This window comes from Stegostoma tigrinum, chromosome 10, assembly GCF_030684315.1.
Source record: "Stegostoma tigrinum isolate sSteTig4 chromosome 10, sSteTig4.hap1, whole genome shotgun sequence".
Lineage (NCBI taxonomy): Eukaryota > Metazoa > Chordata > Chondrichthyes > Orectolobiformes > Stegostomatidae > Stegostoma > Stegostoma tigrinum.
The window spans coordinates 68,135,545-68,148,942 of NC_081363.1; positions in this window are offsets into that span (position 1 = coordinate 68,135,545).

Consider the following 13,398-nt stretch of genomic DNA (forward strand, 5'->3'; position numbering starts at 1 on the left):
CTTGGGTGGTGGGGTCGGATTGTAGATGGCGGAAGTGTCAGAGGATGATGCGTTGTATCCGGAGGTTGGTGGGGTGGTGTGTGAGAACGAGGGGGATCCTCTTTGGGCGGTTGTGGCGGGGGCGGGGTGTGAGGTATGTGTTGCGGGAAATGCGGGAGACGCGGTCAAGGGCGATCTCGACCACTGTGGGAGGAATATTGCAGTCCTTGAAGAACTTGGACAACTGGGATGTGCGGGAGTGGCATGCCTCATCGTGGGAGCAGATGCGGCGGAGGCGGAGGAATTGGGAATAGGGGATGGAATTTTTGCAGGCGGGTGGGTGGGAGGGGATGTATTCTAGGTAGTTGTGGGAGTCGGTGGGCTTGAAATGGACATCAGTTACAAGCTGGTTGCCTGAGATGGAGACTGAGAGGTCCAGGAAGGTGAGGGATGTGCCGGAGATGGCCCAGGTGAACTGAAGGTTGGGGTGGAAGGTGTTGGTGAAGTGGATGAACTGTTCAAGCTCCTCTGGGGAGCAAGAGGCAGCGCCGATACAGTCCTCAATGTAACGGAGGAAGAGGTGGGGTTTGGGGCCTGTATAGGTGCGGAAGAGGGACTGTTCCACGTAACCTACAAAGAGGCAGGCATAGCTGGGGCCCATGCAGGTGCCCATGGCCACCCCCTTAGTCTGTAGGAAGTAGGAGGAATCAAAAGAGAAGTTGTTGAGGGTGAGGACAAGTTCGGCTAGGCAGATGAAGGTGTCGGTGGAGGGGGACTGGTCGGGCCTGCGGGACACGAAGAAGCGGAGGGCCTTGAGGCCATCTGCATGCCGAATCACAAGCATACAGCTATAATTTTGCTTTTGCTACTCATGTTTGGTATCCAATTAAATCTACATCATGGCCTGAAATTTGGGCTTTGAATCTTCAAGGAATGGAGTGCAGGTCACTCTGGTTAACAGTGGCAATAGGAGGAAGGATCTCAAGCAGTGAAACTTGACCCTTTGGCCCAGAGTAGCTCATACCCTGTACATCAGTAAATACAGCAATGTGTTAGTTTAGGAAAGTAGAAAAACTAGGAGAAAATACATATACAACTTATCCAATAACAATGGATGACTAAAAGTCATAGACTTGTTTGGGGCAGCCAACACACTGAGTGTGTTTCGGTGCATGCTGGAGTTGGACTGTACTTGTTACAGCAAGTAGTGTGATCATTACAACAAAGCATCCTTATCCCAGATACTCCAACAGACATGTGGTCACTGGAACAGCACAGACGAGACTGTGCAGATTCTTAACCACAGCAGACTACATGGAAATTGCTTGGAAAGTTTAAGACTGTCACGGGACTTTTCCCTGTGGTTAAAACCTTCCAAATGAATGTGGAGAGTTCTGCTTCAGTTAAGCTAATAGTTACCTGGGAAAAGTTGAGTGATTAAAAACATCTGCATTATTATTGAGTACACAGACCCATCCCCCAAAACTCACTGCACACACCTCCAGCTACACTCCTCCCAAACCCTTAGACTTCCTGGACCCCTGACAACCAACCAGTACCCCTTCAATCCAACTTAATTCCAATCCCATGGAGGCGACATCCCAGCCTCCATGCATAAAGCTCCAACAGACCCAAAACATGTGCTCACCAGTCCCAATCCTCCCCATCCCTCTAATTGCTGGTTGGAACACTCCACCCAACTAGCACTCCAACATCTGCCACCAATGCAAAAAAGCCTTCAAAACACAAATATAAGCAGGAAAGGTAGAATTAAAATATTATAAAGTAGGAGAATTTGAGCATAGTAACATAATGAATAATTTGAGCCAATACATTTAGGATCTACTTGAAAGAGGGGGGCCACAGAATTTTCAAATTATTCTGCTGCTTAGTTTATTTGATTAACTGCAGCCAGCTTTTTAAAAATGAGTTAAGGAATATGGAATTAATTTCTTTCAATAGGGGTTTATATCACACTTGCAACACTCTATTCCAAAGATATCCTTCTGGACTCTAATCTCACACAAAGACATGTGTCCTGTAATTCTGCACTCTCAGTATAATGCTCTGTCATAATCCAAGCCTCTCTCAACAGTTTAGAGCTGTGGACCATGCCTTTTCTCAATATATTTTCTCTAAAAAAATCAACTTCAGTTCGACAAACTTCCTTTAAAATATCTCCATTGTTCTTGGGATTTTCTGGTCTGATGTCCTTTGAAGACAAAATGTCAAGAATTGCATATGACATTCTAATTGAATGGATACTTTACACTGCGTAGAAGTAGAAAAATATTTAAACCAGTTGTCTTCTTTACAACTAAAATGAAATGTCTTTGGACAGAGAGATTATTTTCAATGCTTCTGTGTTTTAACTTTAAAGTGATTTATTTGTAATGCAGCTTCAACCTGTGAAGCGTCCAAAAACGTGCTTAAAAATGAATTACTTGAAGTAGTTTTCTGTACTCAATGCTACTGTTTCTATACAGTTGAGTGGCATTTTAATTCAGTTATCTGTATCCCCTTTTATTGGCACAAGCAATAGAAATTCAACTTTTCCATATCATTTCATTAGTTACTAAATTAACTTTACCAGCAAAGATTCATTAAGCTCTCTGGAATGTTGGCATCTTTGAGTCTATGATGTTTCCTATTTATGAATTTTTCTTTAAATTATTTCATTTCTGATAAATTGTAGTGTATACCATTTGAACGGCAGAATCAATCCGCAAGATAAAAATGTCAGATATCCACATAGCTCTTCATTAGCTGTAGATTTTTCTTGTTAATAAACAAGGTCAAACAAATCAAAAACACAAATACCTTATTATTAGCTGTGTTAAACAAAAAGGCATCACTGACAAACCGCAAAGCGCTCATTTAATACTAAAAGGTAATCCTGACCAAGTTAATGTATACCTGGGCATACTTGTTCACTTTTGAAGACATTTTGAATTCTAAAACAAGAAATTTTAATCAACTTCTTATATAGAATAGTTAATTAGAAATCAATTTTGTAAATCAATTTGCATCCAATGTCATCAAAATGGTGTGCATACTGAACATGCAAAGAAAAACTTTAATTCTTTCCAAGTCCAGTAAGTTTTATAAATAATATATTTAATTCTGATTGCTCACTTAAGAGTTGCAAGAGTTTTTTTTCATTCTTTGATAAGATGTGGGCCTTTTGAAGATGAATCCTCACGACTGCTCATTGTTTATATGAGCTATCCAGCAGACTGCTGCCACAATCTTCCTTCCTGAGAGGGAGCTACAGTGGTTACTTTGTCTAGTGTGCTGGAAGAAAACCACTTGATAGTCCAATGAGAGGAGACTGTTGTCTTAAACAAGATACAAGACATCGTAGTGGGACGAGCTTAAGGAACACGTTAAAACTTCAAGATACTAGTGTAACAACATCTACCCCCACCCCAAGCTCCTTCTCCATTATTAATGTTTGTATATTTGTGTATATAATTACTTTCACTATTGCCCTGTCTCCCCTAAAGTTACTGAGCTCAGAAATTCAGATGCTCTGGTGGTTTCACAATGTCCTAGAATGCATTTTTTCAGACTTGAGAGTCTGGTAGGTTTCTGAGTTGAAGATTGACTTTGTTTCCAGACCTGACAGTGAAAAATCTGAAAGTCCCTTTCAATAGGATTACCATTTACATATTAGATCTCCTTTGTGGAAGATGTCTTCCCTGTTGAAATATACAATTGCTCCAGTACAGCATCTGGAGGACAGTTAACCTCTCACATTTCCTCTGTGGAGGATGGCTGTCCTGCTAATACCAGCAATTTCTTTTTTGAAGTGCCCTGGATCATGCATTTCTGAACTAGGCAATTTCTTCCTCATAATATGCTGGATATCTGGATATTGGTCATCCTTCTCAATGGTGACTTCCTTGGATCTATACACATCAATCTCTAATTTGGGTCAGCAGATCTTTATTCTCCATCTTCTGGTAAGTTTGAATTGAAGTTTGTTGCTCTCAGTGATTGTCATATTGGTGAAACAAACCTACCACTCCCTCATTCAGACTATTTGAGCATTGCCTCGTGCATGATATGTTTCTGTCATTGGTACTGAGGACATTTCCAGGGAGGATAAAGAAAAGAAATGTTCTGTTGAACTTGTGTCTCCTCAGTATTTAATGCCAGACTCAAATCTGACATTGCTATTTGGTTACCGAGCTGTGTCGCACTCTATGTCAGCTCAATTGATATTCATCGATGAGCTTCTAGTGGTTACCCAAGTGCTTTGGTAATGATAGCAATAATGAAAATTAATCCATTTAAGTCACTATTTACTTTCTTGCTGACAGTATGAGACAGATGTAAACATAGAACACAGAACAGTACAGGCAAACACAAGCCCTTCGGCCCACCATGTCTGTGTGACCATTCTAAACTAATCCCATCTGTCTGTAAATGGTCCATGTTCCTCTATTCCCTGCCTGTTCATGTGTCTAAGTGCCTCTTAAATGTTGCTATCATGTTTGCTTCTACCACCTCTCCTGGCAGCATGTTCCAAGCACATGTGGCAAAGTTTCTAATCTTGATGAATTCTTTCTTATTTTAGATTGCACCAAGTGTCCAGTGAGCCCTATGAAATAGCCTACCAGTTGTCCTTTGATTAGTTATTGCATTGTTTGAAGATAAGTGAGAGAGCACGGTGGTGGAGGGTAGCTTTCTAGACCGGAGACCTGGTGACCTGTGCTGCAAGGATCAGTGTTGGGTCCATGGCTTTTTTGACATTTATGTAAATGAATTGGACGTGAATATACGAGGAATAGTTAGTAAGTTTGCAGATAACACCAAAATTGTTGGTGTAGTGGACAGTGTAGAAGGTGATTATAACAGGGCATTGCTTAGATGAGCTGATAGGCCAATAGGCTGATGTGATATGTTGTATTTTAATAAGACAAATCAGGGCAGGATTTATACAGTAAATGGTAGGGGTGTGTGGAGTGTTGCCAAACAAAGAGGCCTCAGGGTGGAGGTTGATAGTTCTTTAAGGGTGGAATCGCAGGTAGAAAGGGGGCAGAAGAAGGTGTTTGGCCGTTATTGGCCAGTGCATTAATTACAGGAGTTGGGATGTCATGCTGTGGCTGTGCATGACATTGGTTAGGCCACCTTTAGAAGATGACTTTTAGCTCTGGTGTCGCTACTACAGCAAAGATGTTGTAAAACTTGAAAAGGTGCAGAAAAGATTTACAAGGATATTGCCAGAGTTGGAGGTTTTAGCTATAGGAAGAGACTGAATAGGCCGGAGTTATTTTCCCTGGAGTGTCTAATGCTGAGGAGTGACTTCATAGAGGTTTATAAAATCATAGGAGGCATGGATAGGCTTTTTTCCCAGGGTAGGGGAGTCCAAAACTAGAGGGCATAGGTTTAAGGTAAGAGGGGAAAGATTTAAAGGGACCTAAGGGGCAATTTTTTCATGCAGAGTGTGGTGCATTTATGGAATGAACTGCCAGAGGAGGTGGTAAAATCTGGTACAATTACAACATTTAAAAGGTATCTGGATGGGTACATGAATAGAAAGGGTTCAGAGGGATATGAGCCAAATGCTGGAAAATAGGACAAGATTAATTGAGGATATCTGGTTGGCATGGACAAGTAGGACTGAAGGGTCTGTATCCATGTTGTACATCTCCATTACTGGCTATTCAGTTGTTTGATCTGTTGTTCCACCTCTAGTTACGTCTTGATCAGTTGTTTGATGACTGCTGGATCTTTAACTAGCGGTTTCTCAATTTTTAACAATTAACTTCTACCACTATTTGAAGACAATGCGGGACACAACAAATAGTTATGCTCAAGAGTGAGAGTTTGGGATTATGAGATATGCATAGGTTCTCTTTTTTCTGACATCCTTCATATGGCAGAGCTGCTTGTAGCATATCTTTCATTTTTAGTGCCAGACTTAAACCATATAGTTGCACTGCTGTAGGCTTTTCAACTATGGTACACAATCTGACAACATAATGACATTCAAGTTTAGTGAAATGAGTGCATGTCCATTGACATAACTATCCTCTTGCTGAAAAGCTGTTTCCTACCTACTACCTCATCCCGCCTCCTTGACCTGTCCATCTTCCCTGGGCTGACCTATCCCCTCCCTACCTCCCCACCTATACTTTCCTCTCCACCTATCTTCTCCTCTATCCCATCTTCGGTCTGCCTCCCCCTCTCTCCCTATTTTTTCCAGAACCCTCCTCCCACCCCCCTCTCTGATGAAGGGCCTAGGCCCGAAGCGTCAGCTTTTGTGCTCCTGAGATGCTGCTTGGCCTGCTGTGTTCATCCAGCTTCACACTTTGTTATCTTGGATTCTCCAGCATCTGCAGTTCGCATTATCCCTGTAATTCCTCCTGGAATTCCTTTGGCTTTTCTTCTGTTATTCCCTGTTCTAGTTCTTGAACTTCTTTGTGTGTAGCTATTTGACTTCTTGCCACTCTGTGACCCTGTCCAGCATCAGTGCGATTTTGGAAAATGATGGGTTACTTTTCAGCTGAAGTATTCTTTACTAATTGTTTGACTGTGTCTGTGCCTATGAGATTTCCTTGTGCTACAGAGTTGCCAATGGCTTCTGGTATTAGATGTCTTTCCAACTCGTTGGACTGGTTTCTCACTGTCTTTGGACATTTTGTAACTTAGGAACTGGTCAGATGGTCAGAGTATTGGCAAATGGAATTCAACCTAGAAAAGTGTAAGGTTTGGGAGGGATAACAAATAGGATTCTCGAAAATATGGAAGATGAGAGTGAATTTAGTGTGCATATCCTTGAAGGTTGCAAGGCAGGTAAGTAAATTGTTTTAGGGAAATGTAAGTATTAACTGGGGCCTATGGAAAATCACACCTGTACAAAGTCAGGGAAACTTCAAACAGAAAGACTCAAAATGGAAGAGAGAGAAAGTGACTGTTTATCTCTTCGACGATGAGACATGAGAATGACAGTTAGCGCAACTGGAAACCCTCTTCCAGAAAATTTTGATTTAGTAGCCAATCTTGCAAACAGCAAGCTCAGTAAGGCCAAGGTGATCTATTTAGCACACCTTCTCAAGGATTAGTACTGCCCAATACTGCAATTGTACATGCAAAAGCACAGTTTCCGTTCCAAAAACAAAATAGGTTCTGTCAAAAGTTTATCCCAAACTTCAGCACAATAACAGTGCCACTAACAGACCTACGACAGAAAACAAAAACAAAGGTAGTATTGCCTAAGAAATTCCCAAGAGCTTTTGCAGCTCAAAATTTTAAACAAACATTTAAAGTTGGTATCGATGTTAGTAAGGTGAGGGTAAGGGCTAGTCATCTTCAGGGCAATCTGGATTAGAGAGAGACTAAGGCAGAACTTCCCCACCAAACTCTCCAAAAGCATCAAAGATAGTAATCAACTGTAGAGATGGAATCTTCAGTTTATTCTCATTATGTTAAGATATATGTCTGAAATGGTATGTAGAGGTACAGTCTTTACTCAAAACAATCCATTAACTTTTGTGGCAAGGTGTAAGACGCAGAACATCAGGTTATTCTGCTGGAGCCTGGTCCTACAACTGTAACACTTAAAAATCACTCACATTACCAGGAAATCGAACAGCAGATGCCAAGTCCAGAACTTAAGTTACCCAGTTAGGACTGAACAGATAATATTGACAAAGACTGAGAGAACAAAGGTGTGCGTGTGTCTGTCTGTTGTTTTATATTGGCTTTGTAATGAAGAGATTAGATCTCATTTCATTCATTTTGTGGGGAAACTGTTATATGAAGAAACCTTGAAATACTTGTGTGTATATTGAACTTTTAATCTGAAAAATTAAACAGCTGGAAGATGTTTACAAATGTAGATGTATTAACAGTCAGACAGAGTGCCCAGTGGACTCATGGAGTAAAAATGAACAGCTAATGAGAAGTTGACTATCCAACGAAGCCTCTTAGCAGTACACTACCTCCTTCAGGCCTGTTTGTGTTTTACGCTTCCAGCGATATGAAAAAAAAGGGAGTTAAAACCTAACTGCAAATTAGTGACCTGAAATACTGGCGTATTGACTCATGTGCTGTGAAGTTGCTCCTGTAACCTTTTACTCTGAATTCTGCTAGACAACAACCATCAAAAGAATTAGCTCAAAAGCTATTGACATCAGCATGCCTGATGCTATGTAACAGCTGCAACATCATTTTTTCCTGAATGATTTAGAGGCTGATTTGTAATTTTTTAAAACATTTTTTGGACTCACTTCTTACTTCTAATCTGTATGTGTTTTGCAACATTATTTCTTGTCACATTTGGCAACTAACAGACTTATCCTTTCATTAACTCAAGAAAACCTGACTCCTTTCAAACCCAGATTAATTCAGTTGCAGAAAAGTATGTATAAGGTTTGGGATCCTTTTGAAATTAACCTCTTGCAACCAATCGATATCGGTGGAGCAGGGTACAAGTGAATCAAGAATAGGAGTTAATTCATCACTCCTTACCTGTCTGGAACCATAACAAGCCAGTAAACTTTGTCCAGACATTGGTTATAACAAGGTCCTTAGTAGTACAAAACCCCAAAGCTAAAACAATAATGATAACATTGAAATCAAACACTCCTGCACATCCCATATTGTTAAACTTTCATTGCCCACCAGTACCTCATGTGTGCTCAAAGACCACCACCTCCCTGTGCTTCCCGCCCCTTCACACCCCATACACACCGTTGCCTCTCTGACATCAGCACTTCATAACATCCAGCACCAGAGTTAGACAATTGAGAATGGCTTAAAGTTTGGAAATAAATGATCTTCTAGACTTTTGCTTCATGTCGAATCAAGCAAAGCCTGGCCTCGGCATTCCAAAAGCTCATTTGTTGGCAAAGCTCTGAATGTAACATCCTTCAGTTCTTCATTAAATTATTACACTTTTTAGTAAATATCAGATGAATCATGCATTCTAAAATTGCAAGAAAATTAATTACTGCTATAGTATCGGAACAGGACTGTGTAGGATCAAAAGGATGCTGAGCAGCCAAAATTCAACTGTAATGATTCAGCAGCATGTGATTTATTGCTATAACTATCTGGTTTATGTAGTCTGAGTGATACCACTTCAGGTGCTGTTTTGTTATCTGTCTGAAAGTCAGGAATTTTCAGGATGAGTGTATGGCATATGTAATATTCTTTGACAGCCCATTTAATAGAAATTTTAAAAACTTTGATATACTTCTAAATTGAATACTTCTTGTTGTAACTAAAAGAATTCATTACATTCTGAAAATACCAAGTTACAACTGTGTTAAATGATCACTTCAGTGGAGTGTCAAAATTAAGCAAACACAGACATCTTAATGTTATAAACCATTAGTATGTTGCAACACTGAGACTGGAAAGCATCTAAAGATGCTGAGAACCTGGTCCGTCTGCATTTGTTCTGTCACATATTGGGCTGATTAATGATCTTTGCAATAAAGATAACAAATAGGGCCTGGCTAATGGTCTATAGAGATGGTTAATGGTCTACAGTACTGTTAACAAGCCAAAACAAATGTTATCTTCCCAATACTGCCTTGACTATTGGATAAAAATAAACTATTACAATAACAAATCATACTCATTTTCCCGAGTTACCTGAGATAGACATCTTTGAGACTGACATGCACTCTGAGAGCCAAGATGAGGCAAAATCAAGGAATGTTATGGAGGTGGAAATAGGCAATCATTGTGTTGGCACAAAAATAAAGTTGGACGTAACTGGCTTCATTTCTGATTGCTGCTAGGGAAAGTTAAAAGTTATGGAAGAAAACTTGGAGTGGGATCTGAAATCAATGGCTTCAGTCTCCCCACTTAATGGAGAACATTTCTGTTCATCCAATACTTGATGTTGAATAAGTAAGCTGTTAGTTTAGCAACAGTGGCAGAGTTAAGAGAGGTGGAGGTGAGATAGAGATGGGTGTTCCATGCAGAAACTAATACTGTATCTTCAGATAACATTGTTAAAGAGAAACATTTGCATGAGAATTAGGAGAGTCTCAAAGTAATAAAATGTGAGGCTGGATGAACACAGCGGGCCAAGCAGCATCTCAGGAGCACAAAAGCTGACGTTTCGGGCCTAGACCCTTCATCAGAGAGGGGGATGGGGAGAGGGAACTGGAATAAATAGGGAGAGAGGGGGAAGCGGACCGAAGATGGAGAGTAAAGAAGATAGGTGCAGAGAGTATAGGTGGGGAGGTAGGGAGGGGATAGGTCAGTCCAGGGAAGACGGACAGGTCAAGGAGGTGGGATGAGATTAGTAGGTAGATGGAAGTGCGGCTTGGGGTGGGAGGAAGGGATGGGTGAGAGGAAGAACCGGTTAGGGAGGCAGAGACAGGTTGGGCTGGTTTTGGGATGCAGTGGGTGGGGGGGAAGAGCTGGGCTGGTTGTGTGGTGCAGTGGGGGGAGGGGACGAACTGGGCTGGTTTAGGGATGCAGTTGGGGAAGGGGAGATTTTGAAACTGGTGAAGTCCACATTGATACCATATGGCTGCAGGGTTCCCAGGCGGAATATGAGTTGCTGTTCCTGCAACCTTCGGGTAGCATCATTGTGGCAGTGCAGGAGGCCCATGATGGACATGTCATCCAGAGAATGGGAGGGGGAGTGGAAATGGTTTGCGACTGGGAGGTGCAGTTGTTTGTTGCGAACTGAGCGGAGGTGTTCTGCAAAGCTGTCTCCAAGCCTCCGCTTGGTTTCCCCAATGTAGAGGAAGCCGCACCGGGTACAATGGATGCAGTATACCACATTGGCAGATGTGCAGGTGAACCTCTGCTTAATGTGGAATGTCATCTTGGGGCCTGGGATAGGGGTGAGGGAGGAGGTGTGGGGGCAAGTGTAGCATTTCCTGCGGTTGCAGGGAAAGGTGCCGGGTGTGGTGGGGTTGGAGGGCAGTGTGGAGCGAACAAGGGAGTCACGGAGAGAGTGGTCTCTCCGGAAAGCAGACAGGGGTGGGGATGGAAAAATGTCCATCCCCACCCCTGTCTGCTTTCCGGAGTGACCACTCTCTCCGTGACTCCCTTGTTCGCTCCACACTGCCCTCCAACACCACCACACCCAGCACCTTCCCCTGCAACCGCAGGAAATGCTACACTTGCCCCCACACCTCCTCCCTCACCCTTATCCCAGGCCCCAAGATGACATTCCACATTAAGCAGAGGTTCACCTGCATTTCTGCCAATGTGGTATACTGCATTCACTGTACCCGGTGCGGCTTCCTCTACATTGGGGAAACCAAGCGGAGGCTTGGGGGCCGCTTTGCAGAACACCTCCGCTCAGTTTGCAACAAACAACTGCACCTCCCAGTCGCAAACCATTTCCACTCCCCCTCCCATTCTCTAGATGACATGTCCATCATGGGCCTCCTGCAGTGCCACAATGATGCCACCCGAAGGTTGCAGGAACAGCAACTCATATTCCGCCTGGGAACCCTGCAGCCTAATGGTATCAATGTGGACTTCACCAGTTTCAAAATCTCCCCTTCCCCTACTGCATCCCTAAACCAGCCCAGTTCGTCCCCTCCCCCCACTGCACCACACAACCAGCCCAGCTCTTCCCCCCCACCCACTGCATCCCAATACCAGTCCAACCTGTCTCTGCCTCCCTAACCGGTTCTTCCTCTCACCCATCCCTTCCTCCCACCCCAAGCCGCACCCCCATCTACCTACTAATCTCATCCCACCTCCTTGACCTGTCCGTCTTCCCTGGACTGACCTATCCCCTCCCTACCTCCCCACCTATACTCTCTCCACCTATCTTCTTTACTCTCCATCTTCGGTCCGCCTCCCCCTCTCTCCCTATTTATTCCAGTTCCCTCTCCCCATCCCCCTCTCTGATGAAGGGTCTAGGCCCGAAACGTCAGCTTTTGTGCTCCTGAGATGCTGCTTGGCCTGCTGTGTTCATCCAGCCTCACATTTTATTATCTTGGAATTCTCCAGCATCTGCAGTTCCTGTTATCTCAGAGTCTCAAAGTAGATACTTTGGCCATCACCTGAGGTAACACTGCAGGAGTAGGAAGGTAAACCATTGAAAATGATTCCTTAACTGCAATTAGATAGTTAAGAATTGAATCTGGTTAAGTGTAGTCTTAATCAGGTGGGCAAGAGTGGAGAAATGTTAGAGAAGGATGGTATGTCCAATTGCGTCAAAGGCTACAGATTGGATGAGAAGGACAGGAAAGGAAGCTTCACATTTTTCACTACCATGATGTAGTCTATTACTATGAAGGCATTCCATACAAGCTACAATTATATCCCTGGCATTGGCCCAGATTTTCTGCTGGGCAGACAATGATTATACCAGCTTCAGTGGCAGCACGAGGACCCTGTTGAACGCCCAGTTTAGGGGACAATGGAAAATGAATTATCCATGAACTGGAAAACGCTACCCCCAACTGTACATCTGCCAGATAACTTTCACCCCAAGATCTTGACTTAACACGTCTCTAAAACAAAAGCCCCTTCCACTGCCACCCATTCCCACCTCCCCACTCCCCCACCCCCAGGTAATGCACTTGACCCCCTTCACCATCCAGGACCTGATCTCCTTTCTGCTGCTCCACATCCAACCTAACATCCATGCTTGGCACAAGACCCTCTTTATACCCAGGAACCCCTTGCCAGTCATGAACCTTACGGGATTGAATCCTCTACAGATCGACACAATAGCAACCCCTCCCTTACCCTGTTTTGCACCCAATACCTTTTTGCACACTATTGGAACTGACCCCTCTGGCATTACAAACACCCTCCCTGCACTCTCACTAATTTATCCCTCCCAGCATGAACATCCCTCAACGCTATATCACTCACCTCTCCCCTTTGTTACCTTGCATTCTGTTGCCTTACCTACTTGGTGCTTTCTCATTTCACACCCTATCCACCTGGCACCCGACCATCCCAGCATCCTAACTTCATACCCACCTCGTATTGATCTTTAACAGGACCTGTCCAAAGTGATTGTCAAGACTTTTGAATCTCAGAATCCAGCAGTTGACTGCTGTGAAATGGTTTATGATTTTGTCTAACAGATCTGCGCCATCATAGAACTGTCAGAATGGAAGTATTGCATTTCTGATGAAGAACTGATTGGAATCCCCTCTCAGACAGTCATAGCTCCCTCCTTTCCTTAAAAAAAGGGGTGAGTGGCAATTTGCACAAAATTGCCGCTTCTCAGAGTAGGTGTTACTGGGGCAGCACAATGGTTAGCACTGCTACCTCACAGCACAGTGACCCAGGTTTGATTCCAACCTTGGGAACTGTCTGTGCAGAGTTTGCACGTGATCCTCGTGTCTGCATGAGTTTCCCCCAGATGCTCCAGTTTCCCATAGTCCAAAGCTGTGCAGATTAGGTGGATTGGTTGTGGAAAATGCAGGGTTGGGTCGGGGCGCTGGGTCTAGTTCGGATGCC